This window comes from Nycticebus coucang, chromosome 14 (genome assembly GCF_027406575.1).
Source record: "Nycticebus coucang isolate mNycCou1 chromosome 14, mNycCou1.pri, whole genome shotgun sequence".
NCBI classification, from domain to species: domain Eukaryota; kingdom Metazoa; phylum Chordata; class Mammalia; order Primates; family Lorisidae; genus Nycticebus; species Nycticebus coucang.
The window spans coordinates 21,682,178-21,698,313 of NC_069793.1; positions in this window are offsets into that span (position 1 = coordinate 21,682,178).

The window sequence follows — 16,136 nt, forward strand, 5'->3', positions numbered from 1 at the left end:
CTCCTGGAAGAGGCCCTCCCTGGCTCACTTCTCTCTCCCCTGCCTGTGCCTCTGTTCTCAGTGTGACCAAGATCCAACCAGATCTTGTCCATTCATTGGTGGTCATTTATCTGTCTCCCCCATAGAATGCTCCTTCTTGAAGGCAAGGACCACAGCCCCCACACCAGGCACATAGTAGGTGCTCAGTAAATATTTCTGGGCGAATACCTAAATGACCATAACATAATTTGTTTTCCTTAAGAATATTCTCTAATTCAGACTCGGTTTTCTCTGTCTCTAATCAATTCCAAGTAGTTGAGTGTTTCCTGGAGCAGCACCTTTGCCTATGTTTTTATCCTATTGCCCTTGGAGTTCTGTGAGAGTTCATGGGGGAGGCACAGGATAAATGGGGCACACAGGGCTGTGGGTGGGCTCCTTGATGCCTGCTCAGATACCCCTCATGGCTGAGGGATCTGCTCTCCTACCCTCAGCTAGCAGCCTTTGGGGAGTGCCCCAACTGGAGAGCACTTCTTCTCTGGTTGTTGGGCTCCTTCCTTGGGCACCTGCACCCAAAGGCTGACCAGAGAGGGAGGGTCAAGGTCTGCCCTTGGCCCCCACTTGGGATAGTGCTGCAAGGCCACCCTAGACTCAGAGTGACCTGGGTGGGTGGTCATCTGTTTCATAACCCCCCACTCCTCAACCCACTTCTGCTTCCTTCTCTACCCCCCATAGCATGAATCCCAGAGCACCCCCTAATTAGGCCCTGTGCATAACTCTCCTTCTTAAAGTCGGCTCCTGGGGACCTGACCCCAGACAGGAGGAATGAGTTCTGGGTCCTCCAAGAATTACATGGCCGAGTCAGGTGCAGAGCCTAGAAGCCCTGACTCCCAGGATCCCAGGAGAGGGCGCAGGCAGGTCAGGGCCTAGTCTGAGGAGTGTGCTCAGCAGACAAACCTGTACCCTCTCCCTATGGGAGCATCATAAACACGGCAAAACCGGAAGCAGATAAGGTGGTGACACGTTGTATTTAGAACAGTTTAGAAACAGAGCATGTGGTCATCAGGCCTTGGGGTGGGTGGGAGTGGCAGGTCCCCAGAAAGCCTCTCTGAGTGAGATGAAGAGTCAGGTGGCCAGCTGAGGGGCCCACCACCTTCCATAGCTCATGGGCTACAGTTAGACTGGCTGGGGCTCCAGCTCCGTCACCCTGTGAATGAGGAAGGGGGGTTATTGGAAAACCCTCCAGCTCACCGACGGTTCCCCCTATGCTCTAGAAGGCTGTCTATGTCACCAAAGTCTACCAAAGCTTTCTCAGCAAATGGACGTTAGTTAATGCACACACCTTCTACGTGACAAACAGACCAAACCCAAGTTGAGACCCTCTGGGCTTTTAGCCCCTTTGCAGGAAGAATGGCTTGAATGGAGGTGGAGAGAGCAAAGGAGGCCGTGGAGGCGCCCTGGGCAGTGAGGGGAAGAGCCGAAGAAGGGGCCAGGGGATAGGAATGCCAGCTCACCCTCCTCAATACCTCACCAAAAGCTGACTCAGGTCGTAGGCACCACAATCACATCCTTCGCACCCTGGGCTTTCTGCCAGGACATCCCAGGAGAAGGTTCATGAGCAAAAGTCTCTAGAGCTTAGCTTCCCGGCTGGCCTTTGAGACCTCCAAAGGCAAACTTCCCGGAGAAAGAACAAAGACAGATTCCTTCCCACCCAACACTTCTGGACAGGGAGGAGGAAGGACATAGGAGTGGCTAAACTTAGGAGGGACCTATATAGCATCACATTGGGAAAGGGGACTTTCCTCAAATATACAGGGTGGTCATAAAGTTCATGTGCAGTTTAAAATACAAGTGCACATGACCTTTATGGCCACCCTGTATAAGCATTTATCAAAATGCCCATTAAAAAAAAACAAACTAAACTTGGCTAACTAAATATGGCAGATCCTGTCCATAACCTGGCCTTACCTGTATACCCTCACTTGTAGCTTTGCACCACAAACATCTGTGGCTCTCTGCCTGGGGGAAACAGGATACCAGGAAAGGACTTGCCCAGCGTCCAAGGTAGGTCAGAGGTGCCAGCGAGTTAAAGCCCTTTAGGAGCAGATCTCAACCAGTGATACCAGGAAATCTGGATAAATACCCCCTGCTTGTTGCCCTTCATGAGGGATTATAAGGAAGATCTGCTACCCAGGCTCCCAGAGGTCCCCAGGTGGATGGAGTCAGCTCCCACAGTCATGATCTGCTCATTAACACACCTGGTACTGGTTCCCTTCCTGCCCTATCCCACTTCCCCACTTCCTTACTGCATCCTGGGATCGCATCTCAAATACACTGCTCTCAAGCCCTTGCTTCAGTTTTACTTCTGGAGGTGCCTAAAACAACTACATATATGGTGTTCTGTGAGGGAGGCCATGGAGTGGTGCTTGGGCTCAAACCCTGGCTTCACCTTTTGCTATTTAGGTGACAAGCTTTGGAGCCTCTATTTCTTCAACTGTTAAATGGGGAATGATAATAATAGTACCTACCTCAAGAGTTCATTTTGAGGATTGATCAAAATAATTCATGTAAGGCAATTTTCACAGTGCTTGGTAAACACTCCAAACCTACTGGCCGTAATTACTAGACAGCCATAAAATAGAGAGGCAAAGAACAAACAACAACTTAGGGGGACAATAAATAGCAAGGAAAGGATTATTATCCTTAATATACAAAGAACTCTTACAAATCATTAAGAAAAAGCCAAAACAACCTTGCAGAATAGCAGGAAAGGGCATGAATATATAATTTGCAGAACAATGAAAGCAGGCAATAAGTATATTAAAAGATGTTTGTGCTAATTTCACCAATAATTAAAGAAATGATAAGAAAACCATAGTAATTCAAGCATGTAAAAATTGCCCACTTGGCAATATATCTTAAAGATTAGTAATATCCCCGGATGATAAAGCTGTAGCAAAAGCAGACAGCTGATGGAAATGCAAATTCCTCCAGTATTTCTGCAGAGCACTGTGGTAGTTCTTACATTCACAAATGGCCTGTAAGAATTTCTCATACAGAAATCCCACAAAAAGGGTTTAGGCACAAGTCTATTCATCACAACATTGTGTAAAGAAAAATTAAAAACCACTCGAATGATGGTTCACAGGGGATTAAATAAATAAATTATGGTATATCCAAACAGTAGAATTCTAGGCAGCCATAAAAAGGAATGGGAGATTTCCATGGACTTCCAAGAAAAAGTGACGAAGATTTATTATGAAGTAGAAAAAGAAAGTTACACGATTCTATAGACAGCAAGATTCTGTTTCTTATTAAATAGTACTTTTATCTATCCTTATCAATGTTTTGTAATTGCATAGATAAATTTGGAAATAACATACATCAAGTAGCAGTGGTTATTTCTTTTCTTCTTCTTTTTTTTTTTTTTTTTTGTAGTTTTTGGCTGGGGCTGAGTTTGAACCTACCACCTCCAGCTTATGGGGCTGGTGCCCTACTCCTTTGAGCCACAGGCGCTGCCCAGAAATGGTTATTTCTGTGGTTTAGGATCACAGAAAATTTTTACATCGAAGTGACACATTTCTGTAATGTTTGAAATTTTGCAACAGGGATGTAATCAGAAACCATGCCAACCCCTGTCACTCACACCCTAGTTCTCTTGAGCCACCAGGACACTTAGTAGGTTCCACACAGGAGTCACCACCCATTTCCTAAGACTGTATGGAATAAGCCTTGCAATTCTAGACGCCAGTGATGAGCCTGGGCCCAATAGTGGAATAACTGTCAGGGAAGAAAGCTCTTAAAATAGTAAATGCACTGTAAGCTGAAGAGGTAAAATTCTTTATATCAAGAAAAAAGGCTAGAAAAACAGCAGAATTTTTACAGGAGAGGTTCACTGGAGATTTTTTATGTGTGTGTTTTGATGTTTCTTACATGTTTTATACTGTGCAAATATCTCTTTTATAATTAGAAACACGGCATATGAATTTTAAAGAGGTGATGTCAAGTTGCAGAGGTCTCAGCTTGCCATGGCAAAGACTTACCTTTCAAATACCAGCTTTATATCAAAATGTAGATCAAACGGAGAACTCTTTACAGGTGGTCTAAACCTCTCACCTGTGGCTTCTTTTTTTCCTTGTAAAAGGCCAGGAACACCACGAAACAACCAGGACTTCATCTCCCAGCCCTATCCAGATGGCACTGCGGCTCATTAAGCTTTGGTCTAGATCAGGTTTTGATGACATAGAAACCATGAGCAATTTTACTTTGGCCAGACATAATCCTGAATCTGTTCCTGAGGGCTCCTTACCCAGAGTTAAGAGAAAACAATTGGAAACATTTCTTCTCCAGAAATAATAACAATAATTAGTACCATGAAGCTTCCCCAATTAAACCCCGAATCAGTCTCGCATTCAGGCCAAGGTTGGGCCAGGTAATCAAAGGCATGGAAACTCCTTACCAGAGCAGCTGACACTAGAGAGCACGAAGAACATAGAAATGGGAAAGGATCAGTCCTCCTTTTTATTGGTAAAAACCCCACCTTCTCAATCAGAAAATTCTATCTCCTTCATTTGGGATTTTGAAGTATTAAGGAAATAAGATGTTTCACCAATCTCAGTCAACACTGTCACAAGCAGGGGGAGAAAAACAAGTCTTCCCACCCCAAAGAGATGGAACGATGGGAGCTGCAATGCCTCCCTATATGGGGTAGGGGACAAAAATCTACCTGCAGGTGTGAGAAGAAGGGACCTTGGCAGTGAATAAGGTGGAGAGGGAGCCATCCAGGGCCTCCATCCTGCTAGGATCTCAGAGGGCTCTATCACTCATGCAGCAATCTGTAAGAACTTGTATTAAAGTTTTTGTCTTCTAGCTTATATTTGAGGAGTGCCTTAAAAAAACTTCAGACGAAGTGATAGTCCAAGGATAGGTCTTGACTCCAGGGGCTGGAGCTTCCCGGAAAAAAGTGAAGAACTCTTGCCACCCAGTGACAAGTGTGTCCATCACTAGTTGTTCACTCTGCAGAAAGTATATACTCCCTGACCACACAACCCATCTTCGTGATGAGGAAACTGAGGCTCTGAGAGATGAAGTGACTTGCTAGAAGTCACACAGCTGGTGGGAGGTGAGGTCAGAATTCGCACCCAGGTCAGTCTGACTCCACAACCAGAGACTACTGTTAGATTCAGAGAAAAAAATGTCTTTAAATCACCCGGGAAGGGGTGGTGCTTAGGCAGGATACTCAGTACATTAGTTTCCAAATGTGGTAGTAAGTGGTTAAATAAGACACAAATCTATTATTTTAGAGTTCAGATGGGGGTCAGAAATCTGAAAAAGGTTTTCCTGAGCTAAAAGCAAGGGCCTGGCTGCGATGTATTCCCTTCTGGAGATTCCAGGAAAGCAATCCATTTCCTTGTCCTTTCCCATTCCAGAGGCCACCTGCATCCCTTGGTTTTGGCCCCTTCCATCATCTTCAAATTCAGCAATGGCTGGCCGAGGGTTTCTCACCATGCCATCCTTATCCCCATTCAAAGACCCTTACATGGGGTACACAGATGATCCCAGGCAATCTCCTTGTTTTAAGGTCAGTAGATCAGTAACCTTAATTCCATCTGCAACCTTAATTTCCTCTTGCTATGTAACATAACATATCATTCACAGGTTCTAGGAATTAGGACGCAGACATCTTTGGAAGGCCATTACTCAGCGTTATGCGCTCTGAGAGCCAGCAAGTTCATGGGGTCACCAAAACCCAGAGTTTTGTTTTCATGAGGATTGAGAAACTGACTCACTTTGACCAAAATGTCCGAGAGTCTGAAAAACAGGCTAAGAATGGTTTAACATGGTGGGAAGACTGGCCTTTTAAGAGAATATTTCTGTTTAAGGTACCCTTTTCCTGGTCCTGATAGGGTCAGAAAGACCCAACATGAGGATTGTCTACCCAATCTTATTTATGTTTACTCTTGCAAAAGTAATTCCTGCTCAAGATATTCAAGCAGTATAGAAGTGTGTGACTGTGAGATGTTATAATGCATTCCTCAGAACCTGTTTCCTGCTCTCTCTAGGCATACACGAACCCTCTTTCCCCAGCCTTCCCTGTGACACATTCTGGCCGATGGAGTGAGCAGGAGTGAAGGGTGTCTCTTCCAGGCCTGGCCACAAGAAACCATCTATAGATGACCCTCTGTACCACTTCCCCTTCCACAGAGAACTGAGACAATTGCAGGGAAAATGGGAGAGCCTCATCATGGAGCTGGAACTCTGAATCACTGCTTAAAGGAGAGAGTGTACGGGTCAGGATGCCTATTTGTGATTTTATGGGCCAGAAATAAAGTTTCATTGAGTATGTCAGGGAGCATTGGCTGTTTGTTACACCAGTTCTTATTCCCTTAACAAATACATTTAATTTTTGTTAACTCTTCCAGTATTTAAATATAAATACAAAGTACATATAAATATAAAGCAAATATAAAGTGTATACGTATCAGACCAACACTGGTACGTTGTACCGGGGACTATATAAGGATGTGAATATCAGGAGGTGAAGATCACTGGGGGGACGTCTTGGAAGCTGGACCTCATAGTCTGCCCTCTACCCCTGGTGATACATGTCCTTCCCACATATAAGATACACTCACCCTGGCCAGGAGCCGGGGCTCACGCCTGTAATTCTAACACTCTGGGAGGCTGAGGTGGGTGGATTGCTTGAGCTCAGGTGTTCAAGACCAGCCTGAGCAAAAGCAAGATCCCATGTCTATTAAAAATAGAAAAACTGAGGCAAAAGAATTGCTCAAGCAATCCTCAAGAGTGAGCTATGATGTCACAGCACTTTACCCAGGGCAACAGCTTGAGACTGTCTCGAAAGAAAAAAAAAATACACTCAAACTCACATCCCATTACAAGCAGCAGCTTGAAGTTCAAATTCTCAGCAACTAAATCAGTTCCTGGTACAAATGAGACTCTTAGGGTAGAGTTCTTTAAGTATAGCCACTAGAGTACTTTTTTTTCCCTTAATCTATAGACCCGTGAACTACAGAGATGAGTTATCTTACCCCCTACACACGCAACATACATCAGACAGGCAATAACAACTGTACACAGCTCTGTTCACAAAAAGGACAAAATGGGAGGCAACGCAAAGGAGTCCCTGCACTGCAATGATAAAAATCCAGACTGGGCAAATGTGTTAGGGTCCTTGATGAAGACTTGGTCCTTTTGAGAATAAAATAATGGGCATGGGTGGGGAGAAGACTCAGTCTTACCCCTGTCAAGAAGTGATTCTCCATGGCTCTTGGCTAAACCGTCTAGTTCTACCCCTTGAGTCATCTTTTCTTTTTTATGAGGCAGCACATTCTTTTTAGGAGAGGCAGCTCACTAGTTTAATTAGCCTGCTCTCTGTAAAAGTTTGAAGGCCAAAATGATTCTTCTCATTTTGTATATTCTCTTTTCAGATCTCTTTTCAGATCAAGCTAGTAATGTTTCTGCTGATACAATTCTCTTAAAAACTCGCTAGATCTCTTGTGAATCTTATTGGGATTTATTTGACTACACAAAAGCCACACATACAACTCTCTTTGGGATAGAGTCTGTCTTAAGATTCTTGTGAGAGATGACAACCCTGCACTTCTTAGAAGCCCTATCAGTTAAGAGCTTTGGGAGGTATTACCTTAAAATTCTAGGGGGCATGCTGCCTGGGTCAACAGCATTCTGGGGATCTTCCTTAAAGAGGAGATCTTAACAAAAGATCTGACATTCACATCTAGACTTCATTTTTAGATCTTTAATTTTTTTCTGTGAGTCCCTTGGATTTTGCTCAGAGGCATTTCTTATTTTTAGCATTGTCTGCATCTGAAGAGGCCTAGAACTCCCAAGTGTTCTTATTCATGTTTAATAGTGTTGCTGAATGTTTTGCCGCTGTGTGACATGGGTCCTCTTCCTCCAATTTTCAATAGGATTTCCTTTATTTTTCTTGTAAGCCCTCTCTGGCAGCCAATACAGTGTTTCTATAAACAGTTCTTCAGAACACTTAAACTTCAGATTTTTGCTAATATCATCCTTAAAGACCTTCCAGCTCTGCTCACTGTTCAGTTCCAAAGCCATTTCTATATTTTTTTGTATTTTTTTATGATGGCACTCCACTCCTGGTACTAAAATTTAGATTTGTCATATTTGCTGTATAGAAAATTACCTTAAATTCAATGGCTTAAGACAACAAACACTTATTAGTTCTCATTCTCTGTATCCCAGCAAGTTGGGAGCTGCTTAGTTAAGAGGTCTGGTTCAGAGTCTCACATGTAGTCAAGATGTTGGCCAGGGCTGCAGTCAACTAAAGGCTTCATTGGAGCTGGAGAATCTGCTTCTCAGTTTACTTATATGGCAGTTTGACCATAGGTTTTCGTTTCTACCACCCAACCCTCTCTATAGGGGCTGCTCATGGCATCGTAGCTGGCTGTATTCTACTGGTCACACAGATCAGCCCTTGTACATTGTAAGTATAGACTACACCAGGATTTAAGTTCCAGAAGGCATCCTTAGGTTCATCTTGGAGGCTGGTGTTGGAATTGAATGGTGCATTCTCCACCCCCCAAAAAGATATGTCCATCTACAGTCTGTAAATGTGAACTTATTTGTAGAAGGGGTCTTTGCAGAAGTAATTAAACTAAAGACATCATGATTAGGTCGTCTTGAATTATTCAGGTGTCCAGTGGCAAATGTCTTATAAGAAGAGAAGGAACAGGCTGGGCACAGTGGCTCACCTGTAATCCTAGCACTCTGGGAGGCCGAAGTGGGTGGATTGCTTGAGCTCAGGAGTTCAAGAAAAACCTGAGCCAGAGAGAGACCCTGTCTCTAAAAACATTTGCCAAGCCTTGTGCTGGGAACCTGTACTCGTGAGGCTGATGCAAGAGGATCACTTGCACCCAAGAGTTTGAGGTTGCTGTGAGCTTGACGCCATGGCACTCTATCAAGAGTGACAAAGTGAGACTCTGTCTCAAAAAAAAGTGGGCGGGGGGAAGAAGAGAAGGTACAAAGAAGACCAGTTGGACATAAAGGTAGAGATAAGAGTGATGTGTCTATAGGCGAAAGAATGCCAAGGATTGCTGACAGCCACTAGAAGCCAGGAAAGAGACATGGAATGGATTTTTCCTCAAAACCCCCAGAAGGAACCAACCTTGCCACCTCTGACTTACAGCAGCCATAGCAAACTGATGGAGCTGGCTGTAAGAAGTCAGCTCAGCCATGCGATTGTCACTGAATTCAAAGGCGTATATCTTGAGGTCTCCTCCTCTCTTTGCAATCTCATGACAACCATTTCACAAATATTTACTGAACATCTACCATTTTCCAGGCATTGTTCCCAGTGCTGGGGACACTGCAGTAAACAAGAGCCACAAACCTCTGCCTTGACTCTGGTGATCACAATCATGTTTGCTAAGATGGAGCTTTCGTTCTAGTGAGTATTAGATCAATACCCTGAGACTTTGGTCCCTTTAAATTCCCCATATTATAATGATTTTATATATCCAGTGGGTATACAGAATTCTACAACACTGAGTAATTCAAGGAAACATGAAGAGTGAATTATCCTTAAGAAGCTCTGTCAGCAAACGGCCAAGGAAGGGGAAGGGAGGCGGGAGGTTTTGGTGGAGGGAGGGTAATGGGTGGGGCCACATCTATGGTGCATCTTAGAATGGGTACAGGCGATTGCACTAATGTACACAGCTATGATTTAACAATAAAAAAAAAAGAAGCTTTGTAAGCAAGCCCTTGTTCTTTCAGTGGGGGTTCAAGAACGGCTGCCTCAACACCCACTGAAGTCACTTCATGATTCTCCACTTTTTCCATTTCTTAGATGTTTTTCTTTTCTTTTCTGGTGTGGAGATTCCTTATATAGTAAATGTAATCAAATTGCCCTGCCCTGACCCACGGCAGGAGCTGAGGGAAGACCAAAGTAATTGTTTGGACTATAGAGAAGATAGGGATGGAATCTAATAAAGTATTATGACCTTGTAAACTATTATTACATATATTGAGGTTTCTTTTCTCATGTATGTGTGTATTTATACCAGGGCATCTGTATAAAAAAATATATATGACGTACATACATATGGAAACCATAAATGGTACGCTCACACTAAAAAGGCTATTTAAAATAATTTTGTGCACAGAACATATGACACGACAGTTACTTAGCTGCCTAGGACAGCATTTGGATTATTTCATGAAACCTGTGTCCCCCACTGTATATTAGGTACCCAACATGTGTCATCCCAAGTCATGTTAGACAGTCTTTTCTCTAACAGATTGTCTCTCAAAGTTCAGTGCACGTGAGCACCACTTTGGGTGGATAAATGATTATAAAATACACCAATGCCTCATGGAAGTAGTGATGTGGCATTACTGAAGCAGGGTCCTCGAATCTGCCTTTTACCAATTCCCTCAGTGACCCTGATACACAGAACCCCTGCTTCTGGCTGTCCCTCTGCCCCTTGCTTTAGGTCATTGCTTGGGTTGTGAGTGAACTTTTACTTCTAATTGACATTCACCCTCTTCTTGGCCCTATTGGGAAACCTGATACAGAAACTCCTTTTTAGTCAGTGAGAGTTAATCACCTAAGTTATCCTAAAAAGCATCTCCTAATCTGCTGGACTTGGGCCTGAAACCTACCATCACAGGTGAGGCCATCTTCCCTGGAAGTTGTGAAAGTGTCTTCCCTGAAAGGTCTCCTCTGGTCACCAGCAGGACTGTGTAGCCAGCACAGCTGTCAGTTTCAGACAGGTGCTAAGTCTGCTCCTGGTATCAGCATGAATCACATCTCAGTCACATAAATTTCAAAACCAATATATAACAGACTCTATTTTCTGAGAAGTGTTTACCACCAGGCATCCCTCTCTTGGGTTTCCAGAAGCTCAGAGCTACTTCCAAGGTGCTGGGAATTGGGACACCGAGTGAGGGCAGTGGGGACACTAGCACACAAAGATGGGATGAGCACGGTCTGGGTGAGCTCTGCTGTCTGCCTGGTGTGGGATCTTGGAAACTGGCCCTTTCCTTCTCTGAACCGTCCACAGTGCCCTCATTCTATAGAGCTGAGGACACACTCACCCAGGACTCTCGCAGAGAGTTGATGTGGGAATGGATGAGACAGTGAAGGGCTGCAGTCACTCAGACATTCAACAAGTACCAGATTGAGTGCCTACACTGTCAGGTAGACCCATCCGCCACAGTGGTGACAAAGCACATGTGCTGAAGCTCAGAGTCTATCAGGGTGGACAAACCCGAAATGGCTAAAAAAATTAATTTCTGGGTGGCGCCTGTGGCTCAAAGGGGTAGGGCGCCGGTCCCATATGCCAGAGGTCGCAGGTTCAAACCCAGCCCTGGCTAAAAAACCACACACACACAAAAATTAATTTCTGCAAAATTGCAACGGTGATAAGTGCTAAGAAGAGGGCCAATGATGAAAGTCAAGGATCACTGGTCAGGAGCTAAGTGTCAGGGAGCTCTCGTGAGGGCTGTGACCCTGAGCTGTTGGCAGAGTGAGCACAGAGGTTGGAAAGGTTGGCCAGTGGCAGACAGCTCAGGTCAAGGAGATGACACCCAGGAAGCTGGGTGGGGAGGACGATTCACACTGCCATTGTGACATCACTCAGACTGATCCCTGTGGATGTCTTTCCAGCCTCAATCTATCAAAACTCTTATTATACTCAGCAGCATCTGAGTCACATAACATGCATGGGAGCAATATGGCACAGTGGGCAGAAAGGAGGCTGTGGAGCAAGCAGACCTGGGTTAAAATCCTGCATCTACTGCTTATTGCCTAGGGGAGGCTTCATCTCTCTCAACCTCAGTTTTCTCATCTATGAAATAAGAAATAGTTGTTATTTACCATATAGAATCAGTGGGATGAATCAATACATTGTAAAAGTTTTAGAACAGTACCTGACGCATGGTAAGTGAGGAATAAATATTAGCTATTAATATTACTGGTGGTCTAAGAACTTTATATGTAGTAGATCATTTATTCTGCAAGACCCCATGGTATTACTATTATTACTGCCATTTTATATACATCATATAAGGGTTCACACCTTCATTGAAAATATGGTAGGTACTGTGCTAGGAACTAGGCTTGGTGGTGAGCCTAGTTCCCTTAGATGTGGGAAGAGAAGTTAACATGCTACTGGGCTTCCCCTGACCAAATCTGGGGAACTTGAGGTTCCATATAAATAATGATGGCAATAATTATAAGATGTTAAATAAAGTGGGACTCCATGAGTCCATACCAAGATAAATAAATGCTCAAATAAATAAATGATGGAGGATGGAAATTCTTTACTATGTTGTAATGCTCTGGAAGAAATAGTGTGGAGTTTTGGTTTTTTTTTTTTAATGAAAGATTGGCAAATAGCATAGTAATAACTGATTCAGGCATAATCATTGAAGGTTAAAGTTTGATGAATGGGATATGATCTGAAAATATTGATCACAATGAAGAAAATAACGACCTTATAGTAGCAAGCCCCGACAAACACAACCTTAACCAAGTGATTAAAGTTAAGATCAGAGCTGTGTGCAGTTGCTCACACCTGTGGTTTTAGCTACTCTGGAGACTGAGGCAGGGGATTCACTTCTGCCCAGGAGTTCCAGACCAGCCTGGGCAACATAGCAAGACCCCATCTCTTTAAAAAAATGTTAACCTCACCAGCAATGGGGCAAGCTGACACATGCCTCCTGACTCAATGCAATGAGGAAGACATGCTGTCCCTTCTGTGATATTCATGCCAAATAGGCATAACCTGAATCTATCTAATCGTGAAGAAACATTGACAAAATTCAAATTTAGAGGCATTCCACAAAATAGCTGGTTCATACTCTTCAAAGATGTTGAAAACATGAAAGACAAAGGCAGACTGAGTTGGATTCTGAGCCAGAAAAGGAACATTATTAGGACAACTGGGAAACTGTGAATGTCCGTAAGTTACATCATAGTATTGTATTCATGTTAATTTCCTGAATTTGAAAATTGTACTGTGAATATGAAAAAGGATGTCCTTGTTTTTAGGAATACACACCGAGGGGTACTCAGGGATAAAGGAGCTGCATACTTGCAACTCAAAAATGGCCCAGAAAATAATCTTAATAATCCGTTTGTATATATGTATGGAAGATAGATGAGTGACAGATAGGAAATGAAAAAGCAAATTAGATAAAATGTGAATATTTTGGGAATGTGGATTAAGGATATATAACAGTTCTTTGTAGTATTCTTGGATACTTTTCACTCTAAATCTGAAATTGTTTAAAAATTAAAAGCTACCCCCCCAAATCAAGAAGAGTTCCAACTGTCTGTCCTCATACCTGTTTGGAGGGAGGGTGTGTAGGCCAAAAGAGACAAATCTGATGGCCAAAGGGCAAACCCACCAGGTGCCTCTCTGCAGACAGAGTTCTTCCGGCTGGCTGGGGACTGGTGCTGGTGGTGAGAAACATGATTTCTGGCCTGTTTCCAGTGAGAGAGGAAACAACAAAGGGAAACAGAGAAAGCTCTGTAGGGCTGAGGGGCTGGCCCCTGGGGAAGGGCAGTGGGAAGTAGGTGTGGGTGCAGGTCAGAGGTGGGGTTCTGGGAGCTCTGCAGACACTGCCCCAGGGCTCTCTCCCACCACGGGGAAGGGAGAGAGAGGAAGGAGCATCAAACAGACTGTGAAGAAGGGGAGGGAAGAAGCCAGCACTGTAGTTAGTTTCTACGTAACTTACTATTTGTCAAACACTGTTCTGGGTGATTTAAATACACTACCTCAGATAACCTCTATTATTTCCACTTTAGAGATGAGAAAATCGTGGCTTAGAGAGGTAAGGGAAGAGATTCTGTTTGGGGCAGTGTAGTGGAAGAGACGTGCTCACTGATCCTCATGCTGAAAGCAACTGAAAACATTGGTTAAAATTTAAAAAAAATTTTTTAATTGATCGATCCCTCAATGAATCCCCAACAATTAAAAAATATTAATCAATGATGATCCAGCAAGAAAGTATGGGACTCTCAGAAGCCTAAAAACTGAGTAAAAGCAGCAACCTAGAGAGGTGGGCAGGGCAGGAAGCAACCTTTGACCTTGAGGACATTTACCAAATTAAGTGAGCTTCAGCCTTGCTACCCAGGGACCATAGAGACTTTGTGGGACACTGGAGTCAACTTCCAGAGCCCAGCAAGGTGGGAGACTAATAGGCACCCCACGGCCTGCACAAAGCTGCCTCTCCAGCGGTCTCCACCGTCAGGTTAGGGGTCAAGTAGGAGTGAATCCCAACACTTTCCATCCCTGCTAAAATTGACAAAGAAATCTCAGCACCAAGTTGAGAGCGAAAGCATTTTCCCTGAGAATTCAGAAGCCGAGGGGACTGTCACTGACTTTTGAAGCCTGCGTTCATACTCCCTCATTAAACCAAAACATCTCAAGCTCTTTTATTATATTAAAGTGTTCCTTCAGAAATGTTGGTATGAAGGTAGAAACAGGAAGCAGCAAATTTCCCTCCTGTTTTCCTGGATTTTCAAAAAGCAGAAAGGTAAGCAGAAAAATAATTCAGACTCCATTACATAAATGGCAGACTCAAAACACATAGAGACTGGCAAAAGCAAAGATTTCACACAACAGCCAGGAAGGTGAAGTATACAGAAATTGCTTAGAAGAAGGAGCGAGGGGATGCTGAATCTCAAGCAAGCTAGCTCAGGAGCAGGCAATTTCAAAAAAAATCCAGCAAAAAAATACTTTACCTGGCTCTGCACCTGTAGCTCAGCAGCTAGGGCACCAGCCACATACACTGAAGCTGGCGGGTTCGAATCCAGCCCGGGCCTGCCAACAACAATGACAACTACAAACAAAAAATAGCCAGGCGTTGTGGTGGGCGCCTAGTCCCAGCTACTTGGGAGGCTGAGGCAAGAGAATTGCTTAAGCCCAAGTGGCTGAGGTTGCTGTGAGCTGGCGATATAGTGAGACTCTGTCTCAAAAAAAAAAAAACTTTACCTGTAGCCAAGGAATTACTGTAAAGCAGAGGTCCTCAACCTTACCACTACTGACCTGTGGAGCCAGATAATTTTTTGTCCCAATTTTTAACACACAAAAATACCCCAGAAATTGCTTATATATCCTCTGAGAAGCAAAAATGCCCCTGGTTGCAAAACACTGCTCTAAAATAATAAACCCAGATACCTTGTATACAACACCATCTATAGATCTGAGAAGCACAGGGCAGAGATGGAGAAGCCTCACTGTGGCTGGTGGGGTGTGAGGTGCTGGCAGGAGATGGGGTGTGTAGAGAACAAATGTGCAGAGAAATGGCACAACAGCCCAGGGGCAGCAGATCTCAGAAAGCACTAGCAGAATGACACTCCCTGAAAGAACCTACAAATAGTGATGCATGAAAATCCAACTCATTCCATGGCATGTTATGTTTTAAGTTGAAACAGAATCAATACAAAGAGATTAATGAAAAAGCCTAGAGAGGGTGAGGAAAGACTACCAGACAGAGAACACTGGCCAGACAAAAAATTTTCACCATGGAATAGATGAAAAATCTAACCAAACAGTGAATTAATAAATCTTATTAAATCAATTGCCTCTGTGAGGGGAGGACACAAAGCAGATATTTAACAACTTGGTGAAGAAACAGCAAGACAATGGAAGGAGATGAAATGAGGCCTGGAAGATCTGAGGGAAGAAGCCTGAAAACAAACGAAAGAATTTCGGGGGGGGGGTGGCACCTGTGGCTCAAAGGAGTAGGGCACTGGCCCTATATGCCAGAGGTGGTGAGTTCAAGCCCAGCCCTGGCCCAAAAACTGCAAAAAAAAAAAAAAAAAAAAAAAAAAAGAATTTCAGAAATGAAGATACAATTGAAAGGATAATCTAGACATAACACAATAATGGAAACAGAGGACAGAAACAAAGAAGTGAAAAAGATGAGGCAGAATGAAGAATGTGTGTATTTCATAAGTAGAGAGAAAATAATAGATATAGAAAAAGCACAAAAGCAGGGTGAAGACAAAATGACTGACTGAAGCCAGCTTTCCACAGAGGCTCCCATCCAGAAGGAGAGTTAAAGGACAGAAATTTAGCAAGTAACCTGGTGGATTAGAGCTGCACCAAGAAAGAAGGTTGAAGAACGCACATCAACCCCGCTGAGGC